The following is a 14,302-nucleotide window of genomic DNA, read 5'->3' as shown; positions in this document are numbered from 1 at the left end:
AGATTTTCTTAATTCCTTACCTGTGTGCTAATCAGATATCACCTTGTTTTCACATTAAACAGACTTCCACATGAGAAAGCAGCAAGGATGCAGTGGCGTTAATGTTTCCTGGTGTCAACCTGTATTATTTCTGTAGACATTGAAATGAGGATGCATCTTCCTGCCTTTCCAATGAAGCAAGTTTAATTTAGTAATAGGTGAAAAACCATCCTTACAAAGGTGTTAATCAGAGACTTGGCTTTGTTAACACTTTTCAGAGAACAAATTTGTTAGCATAAAAATAAAGCCAGAAAATGAAAAGCTGTTTAATCACTCAATTGGATTTTTCTGCCAGCATATATTTTTTCTGCAACCCACTGCTAAATTGTGCTTCCTAGCTGTTTTTTTTAATATCACTGAATCAAATCTAACTCTGATTACATCAGAGAAGGCCAGGTACCCTACACCATAAGAGGGGGTTTTAAATTTTGACTTGTCTACTTAAAGATCACCAAAATCTGATAACAAGGTCAATTACGTCCCTGGGTGGGAATGAACCACCAACCTTTTGGTTAATAGCCGTACACACTAACTGATTGCGCCACAGAAACACTTTGCGAAAGTGCCTACTGACAAAGGCTAATTAGCATTCATCTAAAACGTTTCCTAGAAAAACTTTAAAAAGTCAATAATCTGGAGAGTTTTTGTAAGATGTTTCTTCCATCAACCAACGAAGAAACACATTGGTACTTTCCCATGATGAGTGAGTGCTTCAGGATCTCTTGCACTTACATGTGCAGCAGAGTACTGCAATGGAAGCATGCTGGGCCCATATCCCAGAGGTAGGCAGATTGAAACTATTCTCTGCTATATGTATTTTTTTTGTTAATTAAAGTAATCCAAAACTGGGATTGATATTTTTGCTCTTTTATTTTTACTTAAAGTACAATAACTTTTACCGATTTAATAGTATATTGACAGTGTTGTTTTCTTTCAAAAATCCACTTAATTTTCTTTACCCTATTATTAAAATGGTAATTGACAAAAACAAACTACATTGTCACCAGTAGAGCAATACAAAATGTACAAGTGATATATTAAAAGCATCTTTCCAGCTTGAATTTCAATGATGCATTGGGGCAACGATTTTGTGAGAAACATCTTCACCCTTAAATAAAGATTTTCTTAATTCCTTACCTGTGTGCTAATCAGATATCACCTTGTTTTCACATTAAACAGACTTCCACATGAGAAAGCAGCAAGGATGCAGTGGCGTTAATGTTTCCTAGTGTCAACCTGTATTATTTCAGTAGACATTGAAATGAGGATGCATCTTCCTGCCTTTCCAATGAAGCAAGTTTAATTTAGTAATAGGTGAAAAACCATCCTTACAAAGGTGATAATCAGAGACTTGGCTTTGTGGACACTTTTCAGAGAACAAATTTGTTAGCATAAAAATAAAGCCAGAAAATGAAGAGCTGTTTAATCACTCAATTGGATTTTTCTGCCAGCATACATTTTTTCTGCAACCCACTGCTAAATTGTGCTTCCTAGATGTTTTTTTTAATATCACTGAATCAAATCTAACTCTGATTACATCAGAGAAGGCCAGGTACCCTACACCATAAGAGGGGGTTTGAAATTTTGACTTGTCTACTTAAAGATCACCAAAATCTGATAACAAGGTCAATTACGTCCCTGGGTGGGATTGAACCACCAACCTTTTGGTTAATAGCCGTACACACTAACTGATTGCGCCACAGAGACACTTTGCAAAAGTGCATACTGACAAAGGCTAATTAGCATTCATCTAAAACGTTTCCTAGAAAAACTTTAAAAAGTCAATAATCTGGAGAGTTTTTGTAAGATGTTTCTTCCATCAACCAACGAAGAAACACATTGGTACTTTCCCATGATGAGTGAGTGCTTCAGGATCTCTTGCACTTACATGTGCAGCAGAGTACTGCAATGGAAGCATGCTGGGCCCATAACCCAGAGGTAGGCAGATTGAAACTATCCTCTGCTATATGTATTTTTTTTGTTAATTAAAGTAATCCAAAACTGGGATTGATATTTTTGCTCTTTTATTTTTACTTAAAGTACAATAACTTTTACCATTTTAATTTGTTTTAATAGTATATTGACAGTATTGTTTTCTTTCATAAATCCACTTAATTTTCTTTACCCTATTATTAAAATGGTAATTGACAAAAACAAACTACATTGTCACCAGAAGAGCAATACAAAATGTACAAGTGATATATTAAAATCATCTTTCCAGCTTGAATTTCAATGATGCATTGGGGCAACGATTTTGTGAGAAACATCTTCACCCTTAAATAAAGATTTTCTTAATTCCTTACCTGTGTGCTAATCAGATATCACCTTGTTTTCACATTAAACAGACTTCCACATGAGAAAGCAGCAAGGATGCAGTGGCGTTAATGTTTCCTGGTGTCAACCTGTATTATTTCTGTAGACATTGAAATGAGGATGCATCTTCCTGCCTTTCCAATGAAGCAAGTTTAATTTAGTAATAGGTGAAAAACCATCCTTACAAAGGTGTTAATCAGAGACTTGGCTTTGTTAACACTTTTCAGAGAACAAATTTGTTAGCATAAAAATAAAGCCAGAAAATGAAAAGCTGTTTAATCACTCAATTGGATTTTTCTGCCAGCATATATTTTTTCTGCAACCCACTGCTAAATTGTGCTTCCTAGCTGTTTTTTTTAATATCACTGAATCAAATCTAACTCTGATTACATCAGAGAAGGCCAGGTACCCTACACCATAAGAGGGGGTTTTAAATTTTGACTTGTCTACTTAAAGATCACCAAAATCTGATAACAAGGTCAATTACGTCCCTGGGTGGGAATGAACCACCAACCTTTTGGTTAATAGCCGTACACACTAACTGATTGCGCCACAGAAACACTTTGCGAAAGTGCCTACTGACAAAGGCTAATTAGCATTCATCTAAAACGTTTCCTAGAAAAACTTTAAAAAGTCAATAATCTGGAGAGTTTTTGTAAGATGTTTCTTCCATCAACCAACGAAGAAACACATTGGTACTTTCCCATGATGAGTGAGTGCTTCAGGATCTCTTGCACTTACATGTGCAGCAGAGTACTGCAATGGAAGCATGCTGGGCCCATATCCCAGAGGTAGGCAGATTGAAACTATTCTCTGCTATATGTATTTTTTTTGTTAATTAAAGTAATCCAAAACTGGGATTGATATTTTTGCTCTTTTATTTTTACTTAAAGTACAATAACTTTTACCGATTTAATAGTATATTGACAGTGTTGTTTTCTTTCAAAAATCCACTTAATTTTCTTTACCCTATTATTAAAATGGTAATTGACAAAAACAAACTACATTGTCACCAGTAGAGCAATACAAAATGTACAAGTGATATATTAAAAGCATCTTTCCAGCTTGAATTTCAATGATGCATTGGGGCAACGATTTTGTGAGAAACATCTTCACCCTTAAATAAAGATTTTCTTAATTCCTTACCTGTGTGCTAATCAGATATCACCTTGTTTTCACATTAAACAGACTTCCACATGAGAAAGCAGCAAGGATGCAGTGGCGTTAATGTTTCCTAGTGTCAACCTGTATTATTTCAGTAGACATTGAAATGAGGATGCATCTTCCTGCCTTTCCAATGAAGCAAGTTTAATTTAGTAATAGGTGAAAAACCATCCTTACAAAGGTGATAATCAGAGACTTGGCTTTGTGGACACTTTTCAGAGAACAAATTTGTTAGCATAAAAATAAAGCCAGAAAATGAAGAGCTGTTTAATCACTCAATTGGATTTTTCTGCCAGCATACATTTTTTCTGCAACCCACTGCTAAATTGTGCTTCCTAGATGTTTTTTTTAATATCACTGAATCAAATCTAACTCTGATTACATCAGAGAAGGCCAGGTACCCTACACCATAAGAGGGGGTTTGAAATTTTGACTTGTCTACTTAAAGATCACCAAAATCTGATAACAAGGTCAATTACGTCCCTGGGTGGGATTGAACCACCAACCTTTTGGTTAATAGCCGTACACACTAACTGATTGCGCCACAGAGACACTTTGCAAAAGTGCATACTGACAAAGGCTAATTAGCATTCATCTAAAACGTTTCCTAGAAAAACTTTAAAAAGTCAATAATCTGGAGAGTTTTTGTAAGATGTTTCTTCCATCAACCAACGAAGAAACACATTGGTACTTTCCCATGATGAGTGAGTGCTTCAGGATCTCTTGCACTTACATGTGCAGCAGAGTACTGCAATGGAAGCATGCTGGGCCCATATCCCAGAGGTAGGCAGATTGAAACTATCCTCTGCTATATGTATTTTTTTTTGTTAATTAAAGTAATCCAAAACTGGGATTGATATTTTTGCTGTTTTATTTTTACTTAAAGTACAATAACTTTTACCATTTTAATTTGTTTTATTAGTATATTGACAGTATTGTTTTCTTTCAAAAATCCACTTAATTTTCTTTACCCTATTATTAAAATGGTAATTGACAAAAACAAACTACATTGTCACCAGAAGAGCAATACAAAATGTACAATTGATATATTAAAATCATCTTTCCAGCTTGAATTTCAATGATGCATTGGGGCAACGATTTTGTGAGAAACATCTTCACCCTTAAATAAAGATTTTCTTAATTCCTTACCTGTGTGCTAATCAGTTATCATCTTGTTTTCACATTAAACAGACTTCCACATGAGAAAGCAGCAAGGATGCAGTGGCGTTAATGTTTCCTGGTGTCAACCTGTATTATTTCAGTAGACATTGAAATGAGGATGCATCTTCCTGCCTTTCCAATGAAGCAAGTTTAATTTAGTAATAGGTGAAAAACCATCCTTACAAATGTGTTAGAGACTTGGCTTTGTGGACACTTTTCAGAGAACAAATTTGTTTGCATAAAAATAAAGCCAGAAAATGAAGAGCTGTTTAATCACTCAATTGGATTTTTCTGCCAGCATACATTTTTTTCTGCAACCCGCTGCTAAATTGTGCTTCCTAGATGTTTTTTTTAATATCACTGAATCAAATCTAACTCTGATTACATCAGAGAAGGCCAGGTACCCTACACCATAAGAGGAGGTTTGAAATTTTGACTTGTCTACTTAAAGATCACCAAAATCTGATAACAAGGTCAATTACGTCCCTGGGTGGGATTGAACCACCAACCTTTTGGTTAATAGCCGTACACACTAACTGATTGCGCCACAGAGACACTTTGCAAAAGTGCATACTGACAAAGGCTAATTAGCATTCATCTAAAACGTTTCCTAGAAAAACTTTAAAAAGTCAATAATCTGGAGAGTTTTTGTAAGATGTTTCTTCCATCAACCAACGAAGAAACACATTGGTACTTTCCCATGATGAGTGAGTGCTTCAGGATCTCTTGCACTTACATGTGCAGCAGAGTACTGCAATGGAAGCATGCTGGGCCCATATCCCAGAGGTAGGCAGATTGAAACTATTCTCTGCTATATGTATTTTTTTTGTTAATTAAAGTAATCCAAAACTGGGATTGATATTTTTGCTCTTTTATTTTTACTTAAAGTACAATAACTTTTACCATTTTAATTTGTTTTAATAGTATATTGACAGTATTGTTTTCTTTCAAAAATCCACTTAATTTTCTTTACCCTATTATTAAAATGGTAATTGACAAAAACAAACTACATTGTCACCAGAAGAGCAATACAAAATGTACAAGTGATATATTAAAATCATCTTTCCAGCTTGAATTTCAATGATGCATTGGGGCAACGATTTTGTGAGAAACATCTTCACCCTTAAATAAAGATTTTCTTAATTCCTTACCTGTGTGCTAATCAGATATCATCTTGTTTTCACATTAAACAGACTTCCACATGAGAAAGCAGCAAGGATGCAGTGGCGTTAATGTTTCCTGGTGTCAACCTGTATTATTTCAGTAGACATTGAAATGAGGATGCATCTTCCTGCCTTTCCAATGAAGCAAGTTTAATTTAGTAATAGGTGAAAAACCATCCTTACAAATGTGTTAATCAGAGACTTGGCTTTGTGGACACTTTTCAGAGAACAAATTTGTTAGCATAAAAATAAAGCCAGAAAATGAAGAGCTGTTTAATCACTCAATTGGATTTTTCTGCCAGCATACATTTTTTCTGCAACCCACTGCTAAATTGTGCTTCCTAGATGTTTTTTTTAATATCACTGAATCAAATCTAACTCTGATTACATCAGAGAAGGCCAGGTACCCTACACCATAAGAGGGGGTTTGAAATTTTGACTTGTCTACTTAAAGAACACCAAAATCTGATAACAAGGTCAATTACGTCCCTGGGTGGGATTGAACCACCAACCTTTTGGTTTATAACCAAACACACTAGCTGATTGCGCCACAGAGACACTTTGCAAAAGTACATACTGACAAAGGCTAATAAGCATTCATCTAGAACGTTTCCTAGAAAAACTTTAAAAAGTCAATAATCTGGAGAGTTTTTGTAAGATGTTTCTTCCATCAACCAACGAAGAAACACATTGGTACTTTCCCATGATGAGTGAGTGCTTCAGGATCTCTTGCACTTACATGTGCAGCAGAGTACTGCAATGAAAGCATGCTGGGCCCATATCCCAGAGGTAGGCAGATTGAAACTATTCTCTGCTATATGTATTTTTTTTGTTAATTAAAGTAATCCAAAACTGGGATTGATATTTTTGCTCTTTTATTTTTACTTAAAGTACAATAACTTTTACCATTTAATTTGTTTTAATAGTATATTGACAGTATTGTTTTCTTTCAAAAATCCACTTAATTTTCTTTACCCTATTATTAAAATGGTAATTGACAAAAACAAACTACATTGTCACCAGAAGAGCAATACAAAATGTACAAGTGATATATTAAAATCATTTTTCCAGCTTGAATTTCAATGATGCATTGGGGCAACGATTTTGTGAGAAACATCTTCACCCTTAAATAAAGATTTTCTTAATTCCTTACCTGTGTGCTAATCAGATATCATCTTGTTTTCACATTAAACAGACTTCCACATGAGAAAGCAGCAAGGATGCAGTGGCGTTAATGTTTCCAGGTGTCAACCTGTATTATTTCAGTAGACATTGAAATGAGGATGCATCTTGCTGCCTTTCCAATGAAGCAAGTTTAATTTAGTAATAGGTGAAAAACCATCCTTACAAAGGTGTTAATCAGAGACTTGGCTTTGTGGACACTTTTCAGAGAACAAATTTGTTAGCATAAAAATAAAGCCAGAAAATGAAAAGCTGTTTAATCACTCAATTGGATTTTTCTGCCAGCATATATTTTTTTCTGCAACCCACTGCTAAATTGTGCTTCCTAGCTGTTTTTTTTAATATCACTGAATCAAATCTAACTCTGATTACATCAGAGAAGGCCAGGTACCCTACACCATAAGAGGGGGTTTGAAATTTTGACTTGTCTACTTAAAGATCACCAAAATCTGATAACAAGGTCAATTACGTCCCTGGGTGGGATTGAACCACCAACCTTTTGGTTAATAGCCGTACACACTAACTGATTGCGCCACAGAAACACTTTGCAAAAGTGCATACTGACAAAGGCTAATTAGCATTCATCTAAAACGTTTCCTAGAAAAACTTTAAAAAGTCAATAATCTGGAGAGTTTTTGTAAGATGTTTCTTCCATCAACCAACGAAGAAACACATTGGTACTTTCCCATGATGAGTGAGTGCTTCAGGATCTCTTGCACTTACATGTGCAGCAGAGTACTGCAATGGAAGCATGCTGGGCCCATAACCCAGAGGTAGGCAGATTGAAACTATCCTCTGCTATATGTATTTTTTTTGTTAATTAAAGTAATCCAAAACTGGGATTGATATTTTTGCTCTTTTATTTTTACTTAAAGTACAATAACTTTTACCATTTTAATTTGTTTTAATAGTATATTGACAGTATTGTTTTCTTTCAAAAATCCACTTAATTTTCTTTACCCTATTATTAAAATGGTAATTGACAAAAACAAACTACATTGTCACCAGAAGAGCAATACAAAATGTACAAGTGATATATTAAAATCATCTTTCCAGCTTGAATTTCAATGATGCATTGGGGCAACGATTTTGTGAGAAACATCTTCACCCTTAAATAAAGATATTCTTAATTCCTTACCTGTGTGCTAATCAGATATCACCTTGTTTTCACATTAAACAGACTTCCACATGAGAAAGCAGCAAGGATGCAGTGGCGTTAATGTTTCCTGGTGTCAACCTGTATTATTTCAGTAGACATTGAAATGAGGATGCATCTTGCTGCCTTTCCAATGAAGCAAGTTTAATTTAGTAATAGGTGAAAAACCATGCTTACAAAGGTGTTAATCAGAGACTTGGCTTTGTTGACACTTTTCAGAGAACAAATTTGTTATCATAAAAATAAAGCCAGAAAATGAAAAGCTGTTTAATCACTCAATTGGATTTTTCTGCCAGCATATATTTTTTCTGCAACCCACTGCTAAATTGTGCTTCCTAGCTGTTTTTTTTAATATCACTGAATCAAATCTAACTCTGATTACATCAGAGAAGGCCAGGTACCCTACACCATAAGAGGGGGTTTGAAATTTTGACTCGTCTACTTAAAGATCACCAAAATCTGATAACAAGGTCAATTACGTCCCTGGGTGGGATTGAACCACCAACCTTTTGGTTAATAGCCGTACACACTAACTGATTGCGCCACAGTAACACTTTGCAAAAGTGCATACTGACAAAGGCTAATTAGCATTCATCTAAAACGTTTCCTAGAAAAACTTTAAAAAGTCAATAATCTGGAGAGTTTTTGTAAGATGTTTCTTCCATCAACCAACGAAGAAACACATTGGTACTTTCCCATGCTGAGTGAGTGCTTCAGGATCTCTTGCACTTACATGTGCAGCAGAGTACTGCAATGGAAGCATGCTGGGCCCATATCCCAGAGGTAGGCAGATTGAAACTATTCTCTGCTATATGTATTTTTTTTGTTAATTAAAGTAATCCAAAACTGGGATTGATATTTTTGCTCTTTTATTTTTACTTAAAGTACAATAACTTTTACCATTTTAATAGTATATTGACAGTATTGTTTTCTTTCAAAAATCCACTTAATTTTCTTTACCCTATTATTAAAATGGTAATTGACAAAAACAAACTACATTGTCACCAGAAGAGCAATACAAAATGTACAAGTGATATATTAAAATCATCTTTCCAGCTTGAATTTCAATGATGCATTGGGGCAACAATTTTGAGAGAAACATCTTCACCCTTAAATAAAGATTTTCTTAATTCCTTACCTGTGTGCTAATCAGTTATCATCTTGTTTTCACATTAAACAGACTTCCACATGAGAAAGCAGCAAGGATGCAGTGGCGTTAATGTTTCCTGGTGTCAACCTGTATTATTTCAGTAGACATTGAAATGAGGATGCATCTTCCTGCCTTTCCAATGAAGCAAGTTTAATTTAGTAATAGGTGAAAAACCATCCTTACAAATGTGTTAATCAGAGACTTGGCTTTGTGGACACTTTTCAGAGAACAAATTTGTTAGCATAAAAATAAAGCCAGAAAATGAAGAGCTGTTTAATCACTCAATTGGATTTTTCTGCCAGCATACATTTTTTCTGCAACCCACTGCTAAATTGTGCTTCCTAGATGTTTTTTTTATATCACTGAATCAAATCTAACTCTGATTACATCAGAGAAGGCCAGGTACCCTACACCATAAGAGGGGGTTTGAAATTTTGACTTGTCTACTTAAAGATCACCAAAATCTGATAACAAGGTCAATTACGTCCCTGGGTGGGATTGAACCACCAACCTTTTGGTTTATAACCAAACACGCTAGCTGATTGCGCCTCAGAGACACTTTGCAAAAGAACATACTGACAAAGGCTAATAAGCATTCATCTAGAACATTTCCTAGAAAAACTTTAAAAAGTCAATAATCTGGAGAGTTTTTGTAAGATGTTTCTTCCATCAACCAAAGAAGAAACACATTGGTACTTTCCCATGATGAGTGAGTGCTTCAGGATCTCTTGCACTTACATGTGCAGCAGAGTACTGCAATGGAAGCATGCTGGGCCCATAACCCAGAGGTTGGCAGATTGAAACTATCCTCTGCTATATGTATTTTTTTTGTTAATTAAAGTAATCCAAAACTGGGATTGATATTTTTGCTCTTTTATTTTTACTTAAAGTACAATAACTTTTACCATTTTAATTTGTTTTAATAGTATATTGACAGTATTGTTTTCTTTCATAAATCCACTTAATTTTCTTTACCCTATTATTAAAATGGTAATTGACAAAAACAAACTACATTGTCATCAGAAGAGCAATACAAAATGTACAAGTGATATATTAAAATCATCTTTCCAGCTTGAATTTCAATGATGCATTGGGGCAACGATTTTGTGAGAAACATCTTCACCCTTAAATAAAGATTTTCTTAATTCCTTACCTGTGTGCTAATCAGATATCACCTTGTTTTCACAGTAAACAGACTTCCACATGAGAAAGCAGCAAGGATGCAGTGGCGTTAATGTTTCCTGGTGTCAACCTGTATTATTTCAGTAGACATTGAAATAAGGATGCATCTTACTGCCTTTCCAATGAAGCAAGTTTAATTTAGTAATAGGTGAAAAACCATCCTTACAAAGGTGTTAATCAGAGACTTGGCTTTGTTGACACTTTTCAGTGAACAAATTTGTTAGCATAAAAATAAAGCCAGAAAATGAAAAGCTGTTTAATCACTCAATTGGATTTTTCTGCCAGCATATATTTTTTCTGCAACCCACTGCTAAATTGTGCTTCCTAGCTGTTTTTTTAATATCACTGAATCAAATCTAACTGAATCAAATCTAAATCTGATTACATCAGAGAAGGCCAGGTACCCTACACCATAAGAGGAGGTTTGAAATTTTGACTTGTCTACTTAAAGATCACCAAAATCTGATAACAAGGTCAATTACGTCCCTGGGTGGGATTGAACCACCAACCTTTTGGTTTATAACCAAACACGCTAGCTGATTGCGCCACAGAGACACTTTGCAAAAGTCCATACTGACAAAGGCTAATAAGCATTCATCTAGAACATTTCCTAGAAAAACTTTAAAAAGTCAATAATCTGGAGAGTTTTTGTAAGATGTTTCTTCCATCAACCAACGAAGAAACACATTGGTACTTTCCCATGATGAGTGAGTGCTTCAGGATCTCTTGCACTTACATGTGCAGCAGAGTACTGCAATGGAAGCATGCTGGGCCCATAACCCAGAGGTAGGCAGATTGAATCTATCCTCTGCTATATGTATTTTTTTTGTTAATTAAAGTAATCCAAAACTGGGATTGATATTTTTGCTCTTTTAGTTTTACTTAAAGTACAATAACTTTTACCATTTTAATTTGTTTTAATAGTATATTGACAGTATTGTTTTCTTTCAAAAATCCACTTAATTTTCTTTACCCTATTATTAAAATGGTAATTGACAAAAACAAACTACATTGTCACCAGAAGAGCAATACAAAATGTACAAGTGATATATTAAAATCATCTTTCCAGCTTGAATTTCAATGATGCATTGGGGCAACGATTTTGTGAGAAACATCTTCACCCTTAAATAAAGATTTTCTTAATTCCTTACCTGTGTGCTAATCAGATATCACCTTGTTTTCACATTAAACAGACTTCCACATGAGAAAGCAGCAAGGATGCAGTGGCGTTAATGTTTCCTGGTGTCAACCTGTATTATTTCAGTAGACATTGAAATGAGGATGCATCTTCCTGCCTTTCCAATGAAGCAAGTTTAATTTAGTAATAGGTGAAAAACCATCCTTACAAAGGTGTTAATCAGAGACTTGGCTTTGTGGACACTTTTCAGAGAACAAATTTGTTAGCATAAAAATAAAGCCAGAAAATGAAGAGCTGTTTAATCACTCAATTGGATTTTTCTGCCAGCATACATTTTTTCTGCAACCCACTGCTAAATTGTGCTTCCTAGATGTTTTTTTTAATATCACTGAATCAAATCTAACTCTGATTACATCAGAGAAGGCCAGGTACCCTACACCATAAGAGGGGGTTTGAAATTTTGACTTGTCTACTTAAAGATCACAAAAATCTGATAACAAGGTCAATTACGTCCCTGGGTGGGATTGAACCACCAACCTTTTGGTTAATAGCCGTACACACTAACTGATTGCGCCACAGAGACACTTTGCAAAAGTGTATACTGACAAAGGCTAATTAGCATTCATCTAAAACGTTTCCTAGAAAAACTTTAAAAAGTCAATAATCTGGAGAGTTTTTGTAAGATGTTTCTTCCATCAACCAACGAAGAAACACATTGGTACTTTCCCATGATGAGTGAGTGCTTCAGGATCTCTTGCACTTACATGTGCAGCAGAGTACTGCAATGGAAGCATGCTGGGCCCATATCCCAGAGGTAGGCAGATTGAAACTATCCTCTGCTATATGTATTTTTTTTGTTAATTAAAGTAATCCAAAACTGGGATTGATATTTTTGCTCTTTTATTTTTACTTAAAGTACAATAACTTTTACCATTTTAATTTGTTTTAATAGTATATTGACAGTATTGTTTTCTTTCAAAAATCCACTTAATTTTCTTTACCCTATTATTAAAATGGTAATTGACAAAAACAAACTACATTGTCACCAGAAGAGCAATACAAAATGTACAAGTGATATATTAAAATCATCTTTCCAGCTTGAATTTCAATGATGCATTGGGGCAACGATTTTGTGAGAAACATCTTCACCCTTAAATAAAGATTTTCTTAATTCCTTACCTGTGTGCTAATCAGATATCATCTTGTTTTCACATTAAACAGACTTCCACATGAGAAAGCAGCAAGGATGCAGTGGCGTTAATGTTTCCTGGTGTCAACCTGTATTATTTCAGTAGACATTGAAATGAGGATGCATCTTCCTGCCTTTCCAATGAAGCAAGTTTAATTTCGTAATAGGTGAAAAACCATCCTTACAAATGTGTTAATCAGAGACTTGGCTTTGTGGACACTTTTCAGAGAACAAATTTGTTAGCATAAAAATAAAGCCAGAAAATGAAGAGCTGTTTAATCACTCAATTGGATTTTTCTGCCAGCATATATTTTTTCTGCAACCCACTGCTAAATTGTGCTTCCTAGCTGTTTTTTTTAATATCACTGAATCAAATCTAACTCTGATTACATTAGAGAAGGCCAGATACCCTACACCATAAGAGGGGGTTTGAAATTTTGACTTGTCTACTTAAAGATCACCAAAATCTGATAACAAGGTCAATTACGTCCCTGGGTGGGATTGAACCACCAACCTTTTGGTTTATAACCAAACACGCTAGCTGATTGCGCCACAGAGACACTTTGCAAAAGTCCATACTGACAAAGGCTAATAAGCATTCATCTAGAACGTTTCCTAGAAAAACTTTAAAAAGTCAATAATCTGGAGAGTTTTTGTAAGATGTTTCTTCCATCAACCAACGAAGAAACACATTGGTACTTTCCCATGATGAGTGAGTGCTTCAGGATCTCTTGCACTTACATGTGCAGCAGAGTACTGCAATGGAAGCATGCTGGGCCCTTATCCCAGAGGTAGGCAGATTGAAACTATTCTCTGCTATATGTATTTTTTTTGTTAATTAAAGTAATCCAAAACTGGGATTGATATTTTTGCTCTTTTATTTTTACTTAAAGTACAATAACTTTTACCATTTTAATTTGTTTTAATAGTATATTGACAGTATTGTTTTCTTTCAAAAATCCACTTAATTTTCTTTACCCTATTATTAAAATGGTAATTGACAAAAACAAACTACATTGTCACCAGAAGAGCAATACAAAATGTACAAGTGATATATTAAAATCATCTTTCCAGCTTGAATTTCAATGATGCATTGGGGCAACGATTTTGTGAGAAACATCTTCACCCTTAAATAAAGATTTTCTTAATTCCTTACCTGTGTGCTAATCAGATATCACCTTGTTTTCACATTAAACAGACTTCCACATGAGAAAGCAGCAAGGATGCAGTGGCGTTAATGTTTCCTGGTGTCAACCTGTATTATTTCAGTAGACATTGAAATGAGGATGCATCTTCCTGCCTTTCCAATGAAGCAAGTTTAATTTAGTAATAGGTGAAAAACCATCCTTACAAAGGTGTTAATCAGAGACTTGGCTTTGTGGACACTTTTCAGAGAACAAATTTGTTAGCATAAAAATAAAGCCAGAAAATGAAGAGCTGTTTAATCACTCAATTGGATTTTTCT

General features: G+C 34.8%; 4 non-coding genes across 4 annotated transcripts; all 4 read right to left on the bottom strand.

Moving 5' to 3' along the window:
- Positions 1-6,324: 6,324 nt before the first annotated feature.
- TRNAY-AUA (transfer RNA tyrosine (anticodon AUA)) lies at positions 6,325-6,398 on the bottom strand. The gene has a single exon. It is a non-coding gene; the product is annotated as a tRNA-Tyr (tRNA).
- Positions 6,399-9,811: 3,413 nt separating this feature from the next.
- Positions 9,812-9,885, bottom strand: TRNAY-AUA (transfer RNA tyrosine (anticodon AUA)). The gene has a single exon. It is a non-coding gene; the product is annotated as a tRNA-Tyr (tRNA).
- A 1,106-nt stretch (positions 9,886-10,991) lies between these two features.
- Positions 10,992-11,065, bottom strand: TRNAY-AUA (transfer RNA tyrosine (anticodon AUA)). Its single transcript has one exon. It is a non-coding gene; the product is annotated as a tRNA-Tyr (tRNA).
- A 2,258-nt stretch (positions 11,066-13,323) lies between these two features.
- Positions 13,324-13,397, bottom strand: TRNAY-AUA (transfer RNA tyrosine (anticodon AUA)). The gene has a single exon. It is a non-coding gene; the product is annotated as a tRNA-Tyr (tRNA).
- Positions 13,398-14,302: the final 905 nt, after the last annotated feature.

The sequence above is a fragment of the Pseudophryne corroboree genome, chromosome 12 (assembly GCF_028390025.1).
Source record: "Pseudophryne corroboree isolate aPseCor3 chromosome 12, aPseCor3.hap2, whole genome shotgun sequence".
In the NCBI taxonomy this organism is placed as follows: Eukaryota; Metazoa; Chordata; class Amphibia; order Anura; family Myobatrachidae; genus Pseudophryne; species Pseudophryne corroboree.
The sequence above is the reverse complement of the archived record's forward strand: the minus strand, read 5'-3'. Positions and strand labels throughout refer to the sequence as shown.